Source organism: Schistocerca gregaria, chromosome 3 (genome assembly GCF_023897955.1).
Source record: "Schistocerca gregaria isolate iqSchGreg1 chromosome 3, iqSchGreg1.2, whole genome shotgun sequence".
Taxonomy (NCBI): domain Eukaryota; kingdom Metazoa; phylum Arthropoda; class Insecta; order Orthoptera; family Acrididae; genus Schistocerca; species Schistocerca gregaria.
Window position 1 is genome coordinate 618,666,890 of NC_064922.1, and position 22,946 is coordinate 618,689,835.

Sequence of the window (22,946 nt, forward strand, 5' to 3'; positions counted from 1 at the left end):
GGTACTCGGTATGGTACTGCGAAAGCTGCAGTATAGAAAAGCGGTCGTTGGAGTAATATGCCGACGTCCTGGCAATCCTTGTGAAGGGAAGTTCCAGAAGGAACATTGAGATGGATCTAACGTAGTCCTTCAACGATAACGTCAGCTATTCCAGAGAATAAAATTTTCTGTTGAGACTGTAAAGACCACCTACGTGTTGTTAAAAGGGAATCTTTTAGTAGATCGTATTATGAAATCAAGCAACAGATCCATAAAGAGAAAATAGCCACCAGATACGTCCTCTAAATGGGCGACAAAATTATAGTGCATATATCGAAGAAATGAACAAGGAAGGCAGGGCACGATGGAGGAAATAATTAGCCTAGCCACTTCCGATTGTACTCTACAAACGCAAATGTGACGAGAGCTTTTGGAATAGAGTCAGTTGAGGCGTTGCACGTAATACTTGGAACATGTCATCTCTATCTCCAGATACGAAAAAAAACGGCAGTGTATTGGCTACAAAAAACCGTCCTCATCTAGTGCAAAATGTGATACGAATAAGGGCTACAAGCTTGCAGCAAATTCACATTCAAATCAACTGTCTGTGGAAGAAGTGAGGGGGTGATGGCCAAACAGCGACGCGCGCCTATGGTTTCCTCCCAAATATAAAACAGAGACTGGGAATGAGGCACCTGAATCCATCAAGAGACTTTACACACTTCTTGAAAAGTAACGGCCCATACACCACCTACTGGCCTCGAACTGGTCGAAGAATGTGCCTGTGATGAAGAGGGCACGTCAGAACACACTATCTGGCGATGTCTGCTGTACCCCGACGTTGCTGATATTAATCGGCAGGAATTGTGTCGGTAGGGACGACGAGATATCAATGAGATACCGTGTTACGAGACAGAATGGTAGATCCTGGGCAGTACTGCCAAGATATTTCGAAAAAAGCTTGGGTAGCGCGTTCCTTATAAATCAACCCCCGTCTGCTGCACTGCAGAATGTTGTGACAGAAGATCGATGGGCAACACAGCGAAGACAGCTGAGGTCAACAGCTGAAGCAGACGAACAGACTATTTCGCATGCACGGCGATCGCAACAACGCCAGAATGGAAACATAACCGTGTTCCGTGTCTCGGCACTCGACATGTGGCTACACTTCTAACCAGTAGCGACGGTGCTCCCTCAGATCAGTGAGTTGTCCCCTGCAACCTGGGAGCCGACAGATAGACAACGTAACATGCAGATAATACCACAAAGCCAAGGAATGGGCGGGGCACGTCTATGGAGCGGGAAGCGATGGAGTGCGGCAGACGAGAACTTATACGCGTTTTATAACAGTAGTAGGCATAACTAGATTTTGTAGTAGGTGTAGTTTTTATTGTAGAATTAGATTGGTGATGGGAAGTGGTAGTCTGTTGGATGTAACGAAGAATGTTGTACAATTAGTTGCCGATGTACAGGGAAAAAATCCTGTTAATAGTAATAATTTGGAAAAGTATGAGTACAGCCAATGTCTAAATTATAGGTAAAGGATAATAATGTAATAAGTCAGTAAATAGTAAACATACACCTTCCGCTAACACTGCTAACGCCGCTGAAAGAGAACCACCGTCAGAATGGCAACTTTCAACAGTATTTTATTGACGCAAGGCCAAACGTGATGGAACGGAAAAATGAACTCAATAGAAGACGCTGTAAGCGTCAGTGTATGCAAACCAATAGATATGCGGCACACGGCTGTTCCTCAACTTAATCAGTGACGCCTAATGTGTCTGCCCCGGACACTCAGGGGTACGAAAAAAAAGCTCTGGTCCGACGTTTGCTAAGGGTCTGGAGAGAATTATTACAACATTCGAAAACACAGGTTCTTTTGAATTGCAGTGTGGCAGATGGAGGAAAGCAGCTGATCCGACATCTGTCGAAGATGTGGCCACAGCATTGCAGAAGGGATCGCGCAGTTGTGTGGAACCATGCACTGCAGTTGGAAGTGCCCGAAAGTTTGACACGCCTATGAGCACGTTGCTTAGAAACATACGAAACATTCTGCATTGCTATCCATACAAAATCACCAATGATCAGGAGCTGCTTCCTACTGACTTGTGAGGAACATCACGTTCGATCTGGAATTCCTTACTAAAAAAAAAAAAAAAGGCTCTGAGCACTATGGGACTCAACTGCTGTGGTCATTAGTCCCCTAGAACTTAGAACTACTTAAACCTAACTAACCTAAGGACATCACACACATCCATGCCCGAGACAGGATTCGAACCTGCGATCGTAGCAGTCGCACGGTTCCGGACTGCGCGCCTAGAACCGCGAAACCACCGCGGCCGGCATTCCTTACTCACTTGGAAGTGGATTATAACTGGCTACGGAACATTCTGTGGACAGATGAAGCCTATTTCCATCTCCAAGGACATGTCAATACGCGGAATTGCAGAATAAGGGTGACAGAAAATCCACTCGTACAACAGGTACACTTCATTCTTCAGAGGTGACACTGTGGTGCTGGTTGACAGCATCGTTCGTCGTAGGACTGTATTTTTCCAAGGAGATGAACCCTGCAGGTCCTTTTACCTGTTCCGACACTGCTAAAAGCCATGGGAGTCTATTGAGCACCAAAGTCATTTCAACCCTTCAACAGCGTGGATGCGTGGGTAGGATCATTTTTATGCAAGGGGGAGAAGAGAAGTTTGTGGCACAACTTGACTAGAAGAAGGGATCGGTTGGTAGGACATGTTTTGAGGCATCGAGGGATCACAAATTTAGCATTGGAGGGCAGCGTGGAGGGTAAAAATCGTAGAGGGAGACCGAGAGATGAGTACACTAAGCAGATTCAGAAGGATGTAGGTTGCAGTAGGTACTGGGAGATGAAGCAGCTTGCACAGGATAGAGTAGCATGGAGAGCTGCATCAAACCAGTCTCAGGACTGAAGACAACAACAACAACAACAACATGGCGCTCCTCCGCACATCGTTCAGCCAGTGAAGCGGATGCTGCAGAGGCATTTCGAAAATGCTAGAATTGTCAGCATTTCCCTACAGCCTGGCCGCCCGTATTACCTCACGCTAATAGGTGTGGCTTCTGGCTGCGGGGTTATCTGAAAGATGTGTTCAGTGCTCCAATGACGAACGTAGATTAACTGGAGGCACGCTTTGCGTAACGTATTCTGAACATGACCCCCGAGACACTTCGATCTATTGTGGAACGTGCTGTATCTCGATTTCAGCTTGTGGCAAAAAACGGCGCACAGCATATTGAATATGCCTTGCTCCAGTTTCACGACAGAAAGTGGTGTTATACGAATGCGTAGTGTCTGCTCTTTCGGATATCCGAAGCTGTGATACACTATATATGTAAACTGAAGGTGGATTTGACGGGTGGGAGGGGGGGGGGGGGGTGGAAAGAAACGAGACGGATTACTGATGTCAACTTCATCGGGGCATTGCACGGAATCAGCGGCGACGTGTGAAAATGTGTACTGGACTGGGATTCGAACCCGAGATCTCCTGCTTATGAGGCAGGTGCGTTAACCACTGCGGCTTCCGGGACACGTTGTTATCGCAACTCACGGCCGATCCACATTCCTACTGAGCGCCACCTATCTGCAGTCTCTGTCCATTTTCTCCGTGCTCGCTACTGTGAGACTCGCGCCGGAGGCCGTACTTGTACATCCGTAATGAAGAAGGTGAGTCCATTGCTCGTCTAGGCGAATTAATTATATGTTATTTCCGAAAGAATGGACACCGCGCAACCGGCTCGCCTAGATGGGCAATGGACGCTCCTTCCTCAGTGCGGATGAACAAGTACGACCGACCTCCTGCGCGAGTCTCACAATAGCGTGGATGGAGAAAATGGACAGCGACTGCAGGTAGGTGGCGCCCGGTGGGAGTGTGGGTCGGCGTGAAGATTGCCGATATAGTCCGCACAGTGGCGGTAACACTGTGTCCTGGATGGCGCAGTGGATAACGTATCTTCCTAGTAAGCAGGAAATCACGGGTTCGAATTCCGATCGAGTATACGTTTTCACTCGTAGTCGCTGATTCCCCGTAATGTCCCTGTGCAGCTGACATCCCTATCCTTTCCTTTCCTTCCCTCCGTCCCTCCTGCACCTTCAATTTACATACAAAGAAACTGATGTTTTCTTTTCATGCGGTTTTTGGCCCAAGGACAGATGCCATTTTACTTTTTTATGTGGTTTTTGGCCTCAGGACAGCTAATAACCGATCTTTGCCATCCGGTGGGGTACGACATTGCCGCGATGGATTGCCAAACTAACAGCGCCACAACTGTTGACTGCCGAACACGGGCAGTCAATCATATTGAACAGCACGGATGGTGTAACGTGCAACTGAAACCATAGCTGTCGTATTGCGATTCATCTGTAAGTTTTAGTCGAACCCTTTGAGGTAAAGACTGTTACGGCGCCATCTATTGGTAAAATTTTCATTAAATAATTTTTTTTGTTCGATGTCATTTTCCCCTGCGTCGATAATGTGCTGTTAAAATTTGAGATTATTGTGAGCAGCATTTTGAAACTTTCATTATAGACACTGTATGCATAACAAGCTCCTTCCAGAAACAAAACTTAGAGCGTGTGATATACCAGTATCTCGATGTGTTCAGGGGCGATCAAAAAGCTTCCGTTTGGTTCAAATGGCTCTGAGCACTATGGGACTTAACTTTTGAGGTCATCAGTCCCCTAGAACGTAGAACTACTTAAACCTAACTAACCTAAGGACATCACACACATCCATGCCCGAGGCAGGATTCGAACCTGCGACGGAACGGGCGCGCGGTTCCAGACTTTACGTTTGGGAGTCTTACTGTAGAGTACATGAAAAGGAGCGCGACTCCGATGCGGGTGTGTAGACACAGTCATGTAGACAAAGGACTAATGTGGTATTCGTGTCTTTTCGTCGTAAATGCGGAAACGTGAACTATGGCGACGTTATTCCCTAGTGCATACAAACACGACCAACGTGTTGTTATTCTTTTCTTGCCTACTGAATGAGAAACACCAGTAGACAACCATTGGAGAATGGAGAATGTCTATGGGCCAGCGTATTTACCGACCAGCACCGTTGTAGAACGGTGCGCGAAGTGCTGGTGGTGGTGCTTCATGGTAACACAAGTCCCCATACCAGAAATGTCTGAACGCAGAGGTTACGCCAGCTCAAGTGAGAGTCACCATAGCATCAGCCATATAGTCCTGATTTCTTCCCACGCTATTATCACTCCGGTTTCTTGAGAAAGCCTTGCGGGAGATGATTCCTGTCGGACGCAATTGTACAGCAGGCGGTCTTCTTTTTCGCGGCAGAGCAAGGTGTTTTGGCAAAGGGGGTATCTAGCATCTGGACGTCTGTGGGATGATTGGCTCAGTGCTCACGGAGGTTTTGCCTGATTGACGTACCGATTCTCGACTGTATGGGCTTAGAACGGAAACGTTTTGATCGCCCCTTACAGATGAATAGGTATATTTTAGGTAAACAACACCGCTATCAACGTGAATCGTTATCAAAGACTTTATTTGACGCGTCGGTGGACGGGACGGGCGTGGGGTGCGCTGTGTGGGGGTCCCGGAGGCGCCGGCCGGCCGCCCTTGACGCCCACGCAGCGTGCCGCTTAGCCGGCAGTCGATACCAGCCGCGGCGGGCAGCGGGGCTGCACCGTACGCGCCGCCCACCGCTGCTGCCGCCGGCCGGAGTGGCCGTGCGGTTCTAGGCGCTACAGTCTGGAGCCGAGCGACCGCTTCGGTCGCAGGTTCGAATCCTGCCTCGGGCATGGATGTGTGTGATGTCCTTAGGTTAGTTAGGTTTAAGTAGTTCTAAGTTCTAGGCGACTGATGACCACAGAAGTTAAGTCGCATAGTGCTCAGAGCCATTTGAACCGCTGCTGCCGGCCGACGGCAGGGCTGTCACTCGCCACCGGTTACTTTTGCGCATCGGTCTGTACGTTCTTAAGCACAGGAACACACTGCCATACACCCCCGTGCACACCGGACCACCGATTGCACACAGCGTAACAGTTCTACTACGATGGAATACTAAAATTGTTTCAGAAGGTTCCCTGCATAATATTGCACAGCAGTGACTGGATATTCGGCTGTCAGATGACTTGGTCATTCATTCAACCAGCGGTGGTTTTGCATTTGCTTTCTGCTGCAGGCATCGACAAGCTGATCTTACAGTGAGTTAGATGAGCGTATGTGTTTCTGGTCGATTATAGCATCACGTCTTAGGAAATTAGCTCTGGCTGGCTTTGCGACGTTTCCGCAACATGGGTTGTTATCCCGAACTATTACCTTGTTTGTTTCCTCTCCCACCCAAACCGAGGGGATAATAAGTTACCTAGAGTTTTTCTGGTTTTGGGTACTAACAGTTGTTTATGAAGATATTTTAGGCTGTGTAATCTCATTAAAATCCTGTACTTTTTTTCAGTGCCAGATGTTGAATTATTCATATAGCGAGCTTATTGATGGGAGAAATGAATTTTCACATCAGGAGACAATGACCAATATCTTTCGTTTGTGTACTTTGTGGAATCATAAGCAACTACAGTTGAATGGGGATGGCTTACTGAAGTCAGGCTGCGCCACTGTTGTTTGACATGTCACTCGGTCGGATGTGTCCCTGTGTGGATGGTGCAATGATGTGTGGCCTGCGAAGCTGTAGATTAAAACTATGTGCCGCACCGAGATTCTAACTCAGAAACTTTGCCTTTCGCTGATAAGTGCTCTAACAGCTGAGCTACCCAAGCACGACTCACGACCCATTCTCATAGTTGTAATTCCACCACTACCTCACATCCTACCTTAAAAGTTGTTCTGCGAAACTTGCAAGACAAGGACTCCTGGAAGAAAGGGTACCGCGGACACATGGATTAGCCAAGAAGATAGGAGATCAGATACTGTAGTAAGAAGAGCTGTGAGGACGGGTCGTGAGCCGTGCTTAATTAGATCAGTCGGTAGAGCGCTTGCCCGAAAGGCAAAAGTCCTAAGTTCGAGCCTCCGTCTGGCATACAGTTTTAATTTGTTGTAGATTGATTTTTGGGAGCAACTTACAATAGCTATTGCGGTTCATCCGCTTGTTCGGAGGCTATCTTGAACTGCTAGCAGTAACATCCTACGGCGAGAACGGCCCTGATTATACCGCTGATGGATCAGCGTTAGTGCGCTGCCTCCTAGCAAGGTTACACCCATACGCTTGTCTTTTGCTTCAGTGTCGGTTAGGCTAATGCCTAATTATACAGGCGCTAAGTAAACGGTGTAAACTGAAATGCTAGATTAAGCAACGGCTTGTGCCTTTAGCGCAAGTGGGTTATCGCCCCATATTTGTAAATGGTATCGTATGACAAATATCTGCTGCCTTAGTTGTGACTATATTGTCACTAAAACTAATAAAATAGAATGAGCGCTCTAGCTTAAGAATAACCTGAGACTAACTTAGTGAGCGGCTGCTAATGTGTTTACTAACTCAGAGTAACCATTACTTTTTGTAAACCATTGTCGCCAATTTTGTAAAAGCTTCGTCTCTACGGCTGTGAAGGCCGAGTTGCCACTGTTAATAAGCTAGGCTTAGTAATAGGCGGAAAGTCATCGAGTAAAACGTAAGTAATATCCGGCGTTCCCCAAGGAAGTGTTATAGGCCCTCTATTGTTCCTCATCCACATTAACGACATAGGAGACAATCTGAGCAGCCGTCTTAGATTATTTGCAAATGACGCTGTCATTTACTGTCTTGTAAAGTCATCAGATGACCAAAAAGAATTGCACTATGATTTAGATACGATATCTCTATGGTGCTAAAAGTGGCAATTGACCTTGAATAAAGAAAGTAAGAAGTTATTCACATGACTACTAAAAGAAATTCGCTAAATTTCGATTACGCGGTAAGTCACACATATCTGAAGGCTGTAAATTCAACTAAATACTTCGGGATTACAATTACAAATACCCTAAATTGGAACGACCACATAGATAATGTTGTGGATAGAGCCAACCAAAGACTGCGATTCACTGTCAGAACACTTAGAAGGTCCAACAGGTCTACTGCTTACACCACGCTTGTCCGCCCTATTCTAGAGTACTGCCGTGCGGTGTGGGATCAGCATCAAATGGGACTGACGGATGACATCGAAGAATTACAAAGAAGGGCAGCTCGTTTTGTATTATCGCGATGTAGGGCAGATAGTTCCACAGAAATAATACGTGAATTGGGGTGGCAATCATTAAAACAAAGGCGTGTTTCGTTGGGACGGGATCTTCTTATGAAATTTCAATCACCAGTTTCTCCTCCGATTGCGAAAACATTCGGTTGGCACCCACCTACATAGGGAGAATTGATCATCACGATAAAATAAGATAAATCAGGGCTCACACAGAAAAATTTAAGTGCTCGTTTTTCCCGGGCGCCGTTCGAGAGCGGAACGGTAGAGAGACAGCTTGAAGGTGGTTCATTGAACCCCCTGCCAGGCACTTTATTGTGAATAGTAGAGTAATCACTTTGTGAGTTCGTGAAACGGCTTCTGGTGCAGCACACAGCTAATACAATTTCTCCCTGCCACTGTTACACACCTGTGCCCCAGGGTCAGGTAACAGGATAGGAGAACGAAGGTTCTACAACACTCCAACAAGTGAGTTAAAGGGTTTACTTATCTTCGAGTCTAGACGAATAAGAACTCTGCAACTCGAATTATAGCACAAGAACACCCTCAATGGCTGAGTGCAAATAATCGTAGGTAAATTTCACAGAACATAGCGAATGTAATTTGCAAGTGTCTGTTAAATTCTAAGAAAAAAATTGTTCAAATGGCTCTGAGCACTATGGGACTTAACATCTGAGGTCGTCAGTCTCCTAGGCTTAGAACTCCTTAAATCTAACTAGCCTAAGGACATCACACACACCCATGCCCGAGGCAGGATTCGAACATGCGACCGTAGCGGTCGCGCGGTTCCAGACTGAAGCGCTTAGAACCGCTCGGCCACCACGGCCGGCCTGACTTCTAAGAGTTCACTATACGACGTTCCGTGTCTAAGTCAGCCCTGGGTGATGGTCTATAACCAAGATAGAAGAGCGGCTCTTCTATGTTCCGAGTAGGCTCCTGTCTGCTGTCGTCCGGTCATTGGCGGATTGCACTGGGCCGGCAATTGGCCAAGGCGAAGTCGATGTCTTCATCCTTAGCCCCGCCCGTGACGCTGGTGGAACTCGCGCAAGTGCCGAGTCTCTATGGCACTGGTACCAGCGCCTGTGATGCTTTTGCCATGGCTGTGTCTTGTTGGAACGACACAGCATTACTACGTGATAACACCTGTGTTACGTAGGTAACTAAAGCTGCTATGGATGTGTTTGTATGGAGCGGTGTACATTGATTATGTGGAGATGGTGTTGCGCCCTTCCTTGAATTGCCGTTTTGTTCCCGGTTCGAAGTTGTGAACCCGTGTTTCATCACCTGTGATGCTGTTCGACAAAAAATTGTCACGATCACCCTCATAACGCGCAACGAACTCCGCACAAATGGTCCTTCGTAGCTCTTTACGGTCTTCCGTTAGGCGACTAAGGACCTAGCGGGTACCCAGCTTCGAGCACGCCAGCCGGTGGACGAATGTGTCATCGAGGTCTAGTAGTGCAGCGAAGTGTTTGATTGTGATCCGTCCATCACCTCGAATGAGTGTGTCCTCACGTTCCGACATTGCACGGGTCACAGCTCTACGCGGTCGAACGGCACGCCGGAGATAGGACGGGTTCGTGCGATCTTGATGCGATGGACAGATGCCTCACCCAACGACGCACCACGCTTTCGTTCACTGTACGGTCTCCGTAGATACTCTACAAGCGCCTGTAAATACACTCCTGGAAATGGAAAAAAGAACACATTGACACCGGTGTGTCAGACCCACCATACTTGCTCCGGACACTGCGAGAGGGCTGTACAAGCAATGATCGCACGCACGGCACAGCGGACACACCAGGAACCGCGGTGTTGGCCGTCGAATGGCGCTAGCTGCGCAGCATTAGTGCACCGCCGCCGTCAGTGTCAGCCAGTTTGCCGTGGCATACGGAGCTCCATCGCAGTCTTTAACACTGGTAGCATGCCGCGACAGCGTGGACGTGAACCGTATGTGCAGTTGACGGACTTTGAGCGAGGGCGTACAGTGGGTATGCGGGAGGCCGGGTGGACGTACCGCCGAATTGCTCAACACGTGGGGCGTGAGGTCTCCACAGTACATCGATGTTGTCGCCAGTGGTCGGCGGAAGGTGCACGTGCCCGTCGACCTGGGACCTGACCGCAGCGACGCACGGATGCACGCCAAGACCGTAGGATCCTACGCAGTGCCGTAGGGGACCGCACCGCCACTTCCCAGCAAATTAGGGACACTGTTGCTCCTGGGGTATCGGAGAGGACCATTCGCAACCGTCTCCATGAAGCTGGGCTACGGTCCCGCACACCGTTAGGCCGTCTTCCGCTCACGCCCCAACATCGTGCAGCCCGCCTCCAGTGGTGTCGCGGCAGGCGTGAATGGAGGGACGAATGGAGACGTGTCGTCTTCAGCGATGAGAGTCGCTTCTGCCTCGGTGCCAATGATGGTCGTATGCGTGTTTGGCGCCGTGCAGGTGAGCGCCACAATCAGGACTGCATACGACCGAGGCACACAGGGCCAACACCCGGCATCATGGTGTGGGGAGCGATCTCCTATACTGGCCGTACACCTCTGGTGATCGTCGAGGGGACACTGAATAGTGCACGGTACAACGAAACCGTCATCGAACCCATCGTTGTACCATTCCTAGACTGGCAAGGGAACTTGCTGTTCCAACAGGACAATGCACGTCCGCATGTATCCCGTGCCACCCAACGTGCTCTAGAAGGTGTAAGTCAACTACCCTGGCCAGCAAGATCTCCGGATCTGTCCCCCATTGAGCATGCTTGGGACTGGATGAAGCGTCGTCTCACGCGGTCTGCACGTCCAGCACGAACGCTGGTCCAACTGAGGCGCCAGGTGGAAATGGCATGGCAAGCCGTTCCACAGGACTACATCCAGCATCTCTACGATCGTCTCCATGGGAGAATAGCAGCCTGCATTGCTGCGAAAGGTGGATATACACTGTACTAGTGCCGACATTGTGCATGCTCTGTTGCCTGTGTCTATGTGCCTGTGGTTCTGTCAGTGTGATCATGTGATGTATCTGACCCCAGGAATGTGTCAATAAAGTTTCCCCTTCCTGGGACAATGAATTCACGGTGTTCTTATTTCAATTTCCAGGAGTGTATCTGCGTCGCTCTGCTTTTCCGATAGCGGAAACTCAATGACAAGTCTCTTCTTGGAACGCACTGCTGTTACAGACACCATTTTGGAGACTACGTATGGCGCCGCCACCTGTTAGAACTTCAGGGAACTGTATGGGCTGAAGCGGGAATATTCGTCGATGACCACAACAAATTGCGCATTTTTTTTTTCAACCGAAAGTGGCCGAGAGAGGAAATGTGTTGCATTACATATTGAACGCCACTCATATCCAGTAACAACTTGTCTAGTTGTTTGCTCCATTCTCAGTATTTTAGATGCATTTCAGGAGACATCACGAAGGCACACATTTTCCGCGAATCATTTGAGAATCTCAATAACCAATAGCGTCTCTTAACATTCTTCGTATAGCCATCATTGGTCAGTGTAAAAGTAAGATGAAGGCGCGTGTACAAGTAATGGCAGAGTACAGAATTCGCAGGAGTGCTGACCTGTCTGGCGACGACTCCTGGGAGGACCCCGCAATGGATGGCGTGACAGAGCCGGAACTGGTCGACAGGCCAAATCCTTGAAAGTAAAGAAGAAGAATCAAAAGAATTGAAATCAATTTAGAACATCTTAAGCAATTATTAGTACCTTTCAACTGATGAAGAAATAAATGTGTTAAAAAAGAGACAGTGTGATCTGAAGTCTCTCCACTGAACGTGATCCACGGCCGACTGTGTGATGTCAGAGTAAGCATTGGAGAGTGTGTAAGTTTATATATAATGGGCCAACGTCTCAGATGTTGGACAGACCAACAGAGAGAGCTTAAAGGACTCGAACGCGGAGTGATTTTAGGAGCCCACAAAGTTGGGCGTCCCGTCAACAAGATTTTACCCATGTCGTAGAGAAGTTGGAACGCAAGGACCGTTAAACCTAAATGTCTTCCTGGCTGGCTCAAGAAATTAATAGATACGGACCAGCGAATTCTAAAGTGTACCGTGCAAACCAATAGTGTCATCCGTTGCAGACTGGTTTACGGGGCAGTGACGAAACGACCGGATAAGAGCCGATAGGAAGTGTTCACATGGCCGTGACCAGAAACCATAGGCCACCAGGCGAAATGTGCCGAGTCGCTTAGATTGGTGCAGACGCCGCCGTCATTCGTCTGTGGAGCACTCGATAAGGGTTTCATGGAGCGGTGAGTCACGATACGTGATTGGCACGAAATTGGGCGCGAGACGACCTCGTACGTGTACGGATAGTAACATTTGATTGTTATGATATGGTGTTCATCCTGATTTGCTCTATGAGCATTAATATTGATGACTGGCTATGTGAACGCAGTTAAATCGGCCGTCACTAATACCATATTTTACGTATTTACTGTTCCTAGAGACTAAACAGAAGAACTTGAAGGATTGTATTACATCACCACCTGATCTTAAATTGCGTGGAGATGAGACCATAGGGAAACTAAGATGGTGGTTGGGTCTTCAGAACCTGGGCTAGACCTGTATGTCAATGGTATGTTTGGTATTACGAGACAAGTGAGAGGGAATTTGCCAATAAGGTGCAAGGGTCAATGCAATTCCGAGGCAGTTCGCTGTCAATTAGGACAAGTTAGCTTTTCCCCTCACTTCGACCACTATACTTACGATCTAATTTACTACATTACCAATATTTTGCACAAGAGGAACAATCGATACCTATAAAAACATTGTAAACCTATATATCGTAAGTAACTATCCAGAGGGGCCTTAAGTGCAACAAGTAAAAGAAACATTAGGAAAATTAGATGCCAGAGTGAAATTCATAGGAAGAATCTTAAAGAAATGTATCTTGTTAGACCGGTTCTTAAGTGCTGTTCATGATATGGGATCGTTACCAGGTAGGACTGATAGGGGAGAGAGAGAGAGAGACAGACAGAGAGAGAGAGAGAGAGAGAGGGAGGGAGGGAGGGAGTAAGAGAGAAGATGCAACGAAGAACGACGCGTTTCTTCGAGGGGTCGTTTTGTCAAGGCGATAAGATTAAGGAGATGCTCAACAAACTCCAGTGGCAGACCGTTACAAGAGAGGCGTTGTGCTTCACGGAGGGGTTTTCTATTGAGATTGCAAGAGAACACTTTCCGGGAAGAGTCGGACAACATGTTACTTCTTCCCACTGTAGACTCGCGAAATGACCACGATGAGAAAATTCGAGAAATTAGAGCTAATACAAAAGCTTATCAACCATAATTTTCTTCAGGCCCCATTCGCGTGTGGTACATGGAAATGGGGATCTGTTAGTTGTAACAGAAGTACTCTCTGGCACAAGTCGTTAGCCCAATTTCTGAGTATGATGCAGATAAAAAGTTAATTAAATTACCCAGTAATAATTATATTACCATTTCACTAGAACTGAAACTCCTGTAAATGAGAGGAAATAAAGATTGATATTTACTACTAAATGGTGAAAACAGAGACTGTTAAAAAATTTAAACTCAGATTTTATGAAAATATTTTACACAACAGTGTGCCCGCGAACGGTGAGCCACTCGCTCGTAAACGTTTCGCGATAGGATTCACAGGCTGTAACAACTGGCTCTGCATCTTCGGGGTGGAAATTTGCAAACTCCAAAGAACTTAAATGAGACCTAACTCAGTCTCGATCGTGGAAGGCAATCCTACTTTCAGAGGATCCCCATCAATTAGGAGACTGAAGAAACTGGTCAGTGGATTCAACATTTAACTAAACTGATTAAAGTTTAGCAATGAAATACGTTATCCTTGAATTTATAAACATATAGCCGAGTGCAGCCTTCACTGACAAGATAAACTACAGGCATACAAAGATAGTAATAAATGAATGCAAAAATCAACAAAATAAATCGCTCCAGGATTTTTAAGAGCTGAATTCTTGTGATGAAAGTCCTAATATATTACAGGGGGAGCTGAAGACATGAGGTAGCAACACATAACAACAGAGGGACAAGTACGTGTGTGTCCCGACGCGTAAGAGCCTCGACAGGGTTGCGGCGTTACGGAGAGAACTGTCGCATACGGTTCAAAGAAAATCAGTTAAACTTGCTACATTTCACTAAGATTCAGCGTGTGTATTAGAAAATGTACTTGCTGGGTATAGAAATACAGCTAACTTTTTGATCGTACCACGTAGAGCGAAAAAGTTTCATGACATTAAATCGTAAAATGCACTCAATAATTCAACGCTATACCATTCCACTCATCATCAATTACGTTGTACGACTGCGTACCGGCTGTCTTTCACGAAACGGCCAGGGAGGGAGGGGGGAACTTAATGAATTTCTGATGTCGAGCTTCTTCAGATGCATGAAAATGTTGCAAATACGAGAGTCGCTCGAAAGTAATGCCTCCGATATTTCTATGCAAAAACTATTAAAGCCTTTTGAGTAAAACAAACGTTGTTAACATTCTAAATCTTTTTCGTCTTGTCTACATTGGCGACGATCACATTTCTCCCTATGAGAGACGAGTTTATTGTTACCGTCACTGTAGAACGTTTGACGTTGTTGGTAGAGTCACAACCCCACCTCTGCTTGCACTGCTTCGTCATGAAATGAAGTCCTTGATGGCGTTCTTTAAGTTTTGGATGGGGCCCAGTCGGTACCGTCTGGGGGATGATCGAAGATGCGAATTCAAAGTAGTGGATTATTGCAGATAGCACAGAGCATGTGAGCAGTCCGGTACTGCCATGCTGAAGGAGTGTGTGCTCCCTGTATGGACGAACTCTTCGAATTCGAAAATCGATTACAGCATGTTGTTTCTCACGCACCGACATAGTTATGTTACACGCCTATATTACACGCTACACTTATGAACCTTTAGTGGCAGAGGTCTGCAGTTATGTAGATATGAAGAATAATGATAATGTTGTTATTTCTCCTATTGTTGTTGTTGTTGTTGTTGTCCTGGTCTTCAGTCCGAAGACTGGTTTGATTCAACTATCCATGCTACTCCATCCTGTGCAAACCTCTTCATCTCCAAGTAACTTCCGCAACCTACATCCTTCTGAATCTGCTTATTGTATTCATCTCTTGGTCTCCCTCTACGATTTTTACCATACATTTCCCTCCAGTACTAAATTGGCGATCCCTCGATGTCTCACTAGGTGTCCTAACAATCGATCCTTTCTTCTTGTCAGGTTGTGCCACAAATTTCTTTTCTCCTCACTTCTACTCAGGACCAGTAGTTACATAATCTACCCAGATGATCTTCAGCATTCTTTTGTAGCACCACAGTTCAAAAGCTACTATTCTCTTCTTGTCTAAATGGTTTATCGTCCATGTTTCATTACTATACACTCCATACAAATACTTTAAGAAAAGACTTCATGACACTGGAATCTATACTTGATGTTAACACTCATCTTCAAAAACGCTTTTTTTGTCATTGGCAGTCTACATTTTATATCTTCTCTACTTCCACCGTCATCAGTTATTTTGCTGCCAAAATAGCAAAACTGATCTACTACTTTAAACGTCTTTTTCCTATTCTAATTCTCTCATCATTTCTCGATTTGATTCGACTACATTCCATTATCTTCGTTTTGCTTATGTTGATGTTCGTCTTTTATCCACTTTCAAGGCACGTCAATTCCGTTCAACTGTTCTTCCAAGTCCTTTGCTGTCTCTGACAGAATTACAACGTCATCGGCAAACCTCATTGTTTTTATTTCTTCTCCATGGATTTTAATTCCTACTCCAAATTTTTCCTTTGTTCACTTTACTGCTTGGTCAATATGCAGACCCATTAACGTCAGGGATGGGCCACAACTCTGATTCCCTCCCTTCTCAACCACTGCTTCCTTTTCACGCTCCCCAGCTCCTATAACTGCCATCTGGTTTATGTAAGAAATACAAATAACCTTTCTCTCCACGTACATCACCCCTGCCACACTTAGAATTTGAAAGAGAGTGTTCCAGTCAACTTTGTCTAAAACTTACTCTAAGTCTACAAATGCTATAAACTTAGGTTTACCTTAACCTACGTTATATGAGAAGTCTTGCCTCGCACGTTCCTACATTTCTCTAGAATCCAAACTCATCTTCCCCGAGGTAGATATCAATAACGGTTGTTAAAAAAGCTTTAAAAGTTTTCGCATAAATTCGGAGACATTACTTTTCAGCACGCCCTCGTATTATTCCACCAGAGTACTAAGTTTTATGTTGAAATGAAATCAGGCGGACTTAGCGTGGTGGCGATGTCACACACATGGAGTTATATGCTAATTCTCAATAGTTTCACATTAAATACTGGATTTACTATAAAAATTTTGTTATTAGGAAAATTGGAAATTTTTTAAATAGCTAAATAGACTTATAATGATAAAGTTTAGTAAGTGACTAACCCAGTACACGGTCACCCGTTCCTAGTAGCAGTTCACCTATCTAATGGAGCAACAAAAAATAAGATCTGCAGTATTTCATATAATCATTGGACGATTTTAACAATATAAAATGCTATTATCGTCTACTCATTAAGATGTGTATATATTCAGACTGAAGTGACGAACGAAAATTTGTACCAAGGGCGGGATTCGAACCCAGGTCTCCTGCTCACTAGGAAGATGTGCTAACCACTACATCACCCTACCACAGTGGCTAACCACAATTGAACAGACTACCGTATCTCGCCTCCCTTCTCAGTCCAAATCCATGGGTTTTCCTCACGCATTTTTCAGCAGTACATGTTTCAAAAAACTCAGGACACTGAACTGCATCAACTAGACATTATTAGTACCACCGGCTTCAGCTGTAGGCCGTCATCTGGTAGGAAAATCACATTTCAACTGTCATGAAAATTGAAACACAAAGCATTGAATATTTTAAACCACATGAAACACGTAATAAAAAGCTCATTCGTTTTTCGTTGACTTACTGCTCATTTTTAGACGTACTTTTATATATAATCCATGCCCCCTGTTTTACTTGTATTTATATCTTTTTTTACTTTGATACACTCTGTCACCGAGCGAGGTGGCGCAATGGTTAGCACACTGGACTCGCATTCGGGAGGACGACGGTTCAATCCCGCGTCCGGCCATCCTGATTTAGGTTTTCCGTGATTTCCCTAAATCGCTCCAGGCAAATGCCGGGATGGTTCCTCTGAAAGGGCACGGTCGACTTCCTTCCCTAATTCGATGAGACCGATGACCTCGCTGTTTGGTCTCTTCCCCCAAAAAACCAACCAACCAACACTCTGTCATGTTGGCTTTTAGGCAGTTTTGCCGAATACTAACGTTTACTTATTGTTACATTTATTCTGATCTTTGTAGTTCTGTTTTGTATCGAGCTTGTGAACCACATTTATGCAAGCGAAGGGACCAGTCAGTCCCGTTTTCCGCTCTTTTGCAGGTATATACTACGGTTCCCACCTCATTGGCTCCTACGTCAGTCGCTTCCGCCGCGGTAAACTGCCTTGTGGTCCGTCTGCGGTAGTCACTTCCAGGAGAGCGCTGTGGTAGCTGGTTGTTTGTTGATTTGGGGGAGAGAACCAAACAGTGAGGTCATCGGTCCCACTGGATTGGGGAAGGGTTGAGGAAGAAGTCGGCCGTGCCCTTTCAAAGGAGCCATTCCAGCAATTGCCTGAAACAATTTAGAGAAATCTCGGAAAACCTAAATGAGGATGGCCGGACGAAGGTTGGAACAGTCGTCCTCCCGAATGAGAGTCCAGTGTGCTAGCCGCTGCGCCACCTCTCTCGCTCTTGATACCGGGTCCCATGCGGGAGCTGAGTTACTTGATTATTTACATTATTATTGAGTTCATTTCTGTCCATATTCCTCCCTCTATGATAGTTTCTTTTTTCTAGTCCCATGTGTTTCTTTGTCGTGGGCATCACACACATCCATGCCGAGGCAGGATTCGAACCTGCGGCAGTAGCAGCAGCGGGGTCCGGACTGAAGCGCCTAGAACCGCTCGGCCACAACGGCCGGCTAATGGAAAACAAACAGACGCTTTAGGTCGACACTGTGGGTAATATGAAAGACGTGATGAGCGGCCTTTGTTAGGGATGACTCCAGATAAACACTCTAAAAAAGAAACTGAAAATATCTGCCGCACCAGTAGAGTAAATTCGACTGACAACTCTTAGGCGAGACGCGCAGTATATACAGTCAGTTCCACAAGAAAGTGTACGCTGTTATCTGTATGAAATAAAAGACACTATTATAAATGTGTGTTTACGTGAAAATACATATTACTAATTGCACAATTATGTAGTAGTTAATAAAATCGCCGCAATTAACGATTGTAGCTTGGCACCTTAGCACTCTCTCTGGTAAATCATCCACGTTCCCAATCTCTAAATATCGTTTGACCCACTTCGCAACGAATGTCTGACTTTCTAAGAATTTCAGCAGCAGCTCCATATGAAAGTTTTGGTCCCTTTGGATGATTTACAAGGAACACTGCCTCTTGACGCTTCAGATATTTTGCACTCATTTTAAACTGCAACCGACAAAACAAAACATTCAACTCTCAAGCTGTTTATCTATACACATTGCAAAAGTGCATTGATTACAGATTCCAGACCACTACCAGAGATGTCGCTGAGGACGTTGCTTTAGAAATTAATGGGTACACTTTCTTGTGGAAGTGGCTGTGTATCCGGGACATATCGACACAAGTTATGCTGTCGATCGCTTAAGAGAGAACTGCTAACAATTTTCAGAAACTTCATAAAAATTCCAAAAAGTATGTCATATGAAATTTTCATTTCTTTGTGAAAATAAAGGCAATATATTTGTAGTATGATTTCGGATGTTTGCTGGCATTCTATAACGCTACGACAAAGAAATGTTTCAGGACACGTCATTTCTATGATTCAGACTCAATAACGTACCCACGCACACCGAATTCAGATACCCAATGCTGTAGGCCAGGTACTACCCTGTCTAAAAACGAATTTCTCCGGTTAAGTCTACAGAGGTTAGGCACATGTGACGTTCTGGGTTTAACGCGCATGTGCACTGTGGTCGCGCAGGGCTTTATAACTCTCCTGGTAAATCAGTTTACTATAGACCAAAGATCAGAGGCATGTAAAAGAGTACCACATTTCCAGTAGGATCATGCCTAGTGAAATTGTCAGGTGAGGTTTTCACTCTGCAGCGGAGTGTGCGCTGATATGAAACTTCCTGGAAGGTTAAAACTGTGTGCCGCACCGACACTCTAACTCGGGACTTTTGCCTTTCGCGGGCAAGTGCTCTACCAACTGAGTTACCCTAGCGCGACTCAAGACCCGTCCTCACAGCTTCACTTCTGCCAGTACCTCGTCTCCTACCTTCCAAACTTTACAGAAGCTCTCCTGCGAACCTTGCAGAACTAGCTCTTCCGAAAGAAAGGATGTTGCGAAGACATGGCTTAGCCACAGCCTGGGGGATGTTTCCAGAATTTCGTGAGGCCGGGTCGTGAGTCGTGCTTGGGTAGCTCAGTTGGTAGAACACTTGCCCGCGAAAGGCAAAGGTCCCGAGTTCGAGTCTCGGTCCAGTACACAGTTTTAATCTGCCAGGAAGTTTCATATCAGCGCACACTCCGCTGCAGAGTGAGAATCTCATTCTGGAAACATCCCCCAGGCTGTAGCTAAGCCATGTCTCCGCAATATCCATTCTTTCAGGAGTGCTAGTTCTGCAAGGTTCCCACGAGAGCTTCTGTAAAGTTTGGAAGGTAGGAGATGAGATACTGGCAGAAATAAAGCTGTGAGGACGCGTTGTGAGTCGTGCTTGGGTGGCTCAGTTGGTAGAGCACTTGCCCGCGAAAGGCAAAGGTCCCGAGTTCGAGTCTCGGTCCGGCACACAGTTTTAATCTGCCAGGAAGTTTCAAAGTTGTCGGGTGTTCGACATAATTTAATGATAACAACTTTACACATTTCTGCATTTTCAGGGATTAAAAGTCAGAGCGAAATGATATCAGTGATAAGATTCGCTGATGACATTGTTATCCTCAGTGAACGCGAAGAAAAATTGCAGGACCTGTTGATGGAATGAACAGTCTAATGAAAACAGAATATCGGTTTAGAGTTAACAGGAAAAAGCAAAAAGGTAATCAGGCGGAGCAAAAATGGAAACATCGTGAAACTCTGCATCAAAATTGTTGATCACGAAATACACGAAGTTCTACTACCTTAAAAGAAACATTACCCTTGAAGGACGAGGCAAGCAGGAAACAAAAAGCAGCCTGCCACAGGCGAAGATTGCGTACATGGCCAAGAGTAATATACTGGAATCCTTAATTTGAGGAAGAAATTTCCGAGAATGTAGGTTAAGAGCACAGCGCTGTATGATAGCGAATCGTCAACAATGGGAAAATCGGAACAGAGGAGAATAGAGGCGTCTGACATGTGGTGCTACAAACAAATGTTGAGAAGTAGGTGGACTGATAAGATAGAGAATAAGGAATTTCTCCGCAGAACTGGGAAGAAATTAACATATGTAAAACACCGACAAGAAAAAGGGACACTATGAAAAAACATCTGTTACGTCGTCAGGGAATAACGTCTGCGGTACTAGAGGAAACAGCAGAGGATAAAAACTGTAGCGGAAGATAAAACCTGTAGGGTATGACAGAGATTTGAATACATCCAGCAAAGGTGCAAGTGCTACTTGAAGATGATGACGTTAGCACAGGTGAGGAACTAACGGCGGGCCGCATCAAACCAATCAGAAGACTGACGACTCAAAAGCATTTTCAAGTGAAATCTAATAACTGGCTCTGTGTTCTTTCAAAGGTCAGACTACCTTGACGAGTGTCCCGTGCACAGCGCTGGCGGCGGAAACAGACAAAGCTGGTGAGATGACGTTCGCGCTACCGTGTCGCCCTACACTGTCGCCGTATTACGCCACTCAGCGCACCGGGCGCGCTCCTCGCGAATCTCTCGTTCTAGACGAACTTTCGAAAGCGAAACACAGCATTAGCGGTAAGGTATTCCTCCGCCAAGGAGAAAACCGCAGCTGCCTAATCGCACCGATTTCGCTTAAAAGTTTCGAAGTACACCTCACCGCTGGATCTTGCCCTAGTTTCTGAGAAATACCTGCTGGCCAGACAGTCCGCAGAACAACAATGAAGAGTTGTACAGGTACAGTGCCGCCGTTTTAAGACAACTTTTTGCCTAACAACTTCTTATTTTTTTGCAAAGCGCGAGCGGAATCGTAGTCACGGTTGGATTGTAGAGGCAAAACCTCCTTCTATTAGTTAGTACAATGAATTCAAAGATTTTGGTGAGGCATAACTGTGACAGTTTAAATCATAAGTAACTGTCATCAGCCGCTTTAGTTCATGCTACATAATCTACATCTGCATATATATTTATACTCAGCAAGCCACTCAACGGTGTGTGGCGGAGGGCACTTTACGTGCCACTGTCATTACCTCCCATTCCCGTTCGCGTATGGTTCGCGGGAAGAACGACTGCCGGAAAGCCTCCGTGCGCGCTCGAATCTCTCTAATTTTACATTCATGATTTCCTTGGGAGGTATAAGTAGGGGGAAGCAATATATTCGATACCTCATCCAGAAACGCACCATCTCGAAATGTGGACAGCAAGCTACACCGCGATGCAGAGCGCCTCTCTTGCAGAGTGTGCCACTTGAGTTTGCTAAACATCTCCGTAACGCTATCACGCTTACCAAATAACCCTGTGACGAAACGCGCCGCTCTTCTTTGGATCTTCTCTATCTCCTCTGTCAACCCGACCTGATACGGATCCCACACTGATGAGCAATACTCAAGTATAGGTCGAACGGGTGTTTTGTAAGCCACCTCCTTTGTTGATGGACTACATTTTCTAAGAACTCTCCCAATGAATCTCAACCTGGTACCCACCTTACCAACAATTGATTTTTATGATAATTCCACTTCAAATCGTTCCGTACGCATACTTCCAGAAATTTTACAGAAGTAACTGCTACCAGTTTTTGTCCCGCTATCATATAGTCATACAATAAAGGATCCTTCTTTCTATGTATTCGCAATACATATTTCGTAGGATCGCAGTTCGATCACCAAGCGGATTTACACTGATGATCCGGAACATAATGGCCACGACCTACTATCTATATAAACCTGTTCAGGTGATAGCAGCGTCACCTGGCAAGCAATAACAGCTAATCAGACACATGCGTCCGCAGCTCGTGGTCTTGCAGTAGCATTCTCGCTTCCTGCGCACGGGGTCAGGGATTTTCTCTGCCTCGTGATGACTGGGTGTTGTGTGTTCTTCATCATAATTTCATCATCATAGACTCGCAAGTCGCCGAAGTGGTGTCAACTAAAAAGGACTTGCAATACGGTGGCCGAACTTTCGCGCATGGGGCCTCCCGGCCAACAATGCCATAAGATCATCATCATCAGACACATGCGATGCATTTAGTATCAGTGAGTGAGCTGTTCGTGTGTAGGACGGGGTATGGGTGATCTATCTCAGTTTGACCCAGCACAGATTGTGATGGCTCTGAGGCAAGGCAAGAGCATTTCGGAGACTGCAAGACTTGAGTGTTCGAGGAGTTGTGTGGCGAGTCTCTTCAACACGTGGATGAACAGAGGTAGAACCACGTCCACGCGTCGTCGGCTGGGCAGCCTGGTAAAACAGGACTGGCGGCGAACTGTGGTGGAACTGACGTCTGACATCTATGTAGAGCAGAGTAAAAAACGTGTCTGAAGACACAGTGCACCGAACACTGCTAACTACGGGGCCACCGCAGCCGACGACCCCTGCATA

At 46.0% G+C, this 22,946-nt stretch overlaps 1 protein-coding gene across 3 annotated transcripts in view; it reads right to left on the reverse strand.

Moving 5' to 3' along the window:
• Window positions 1–22,946, reverse strand: part of LOC126354881 (sodium-coupled monocarboxylate transporter 1) — a 481,393-nt gene that overhangs the window by 256,875 nt on the left and 201,572 nt on the right. For 2 of the 3 annotated variants that reach the window (XM_050004927.1, XM_050004926.1), the window contains exon 2: window positions 11,728–11,803. The exons of the other annotated variant lie outside the window; for it this stretch is intronic. The gene's annotated coding sequence lies outside the window, so the exon portion shown is untranslated. The remainder of the gene's footprint in view (window positions 1–11,727; window positions 11,804–22,946) is intronic. 3 annotated transcript variants of the gene reach the window in all.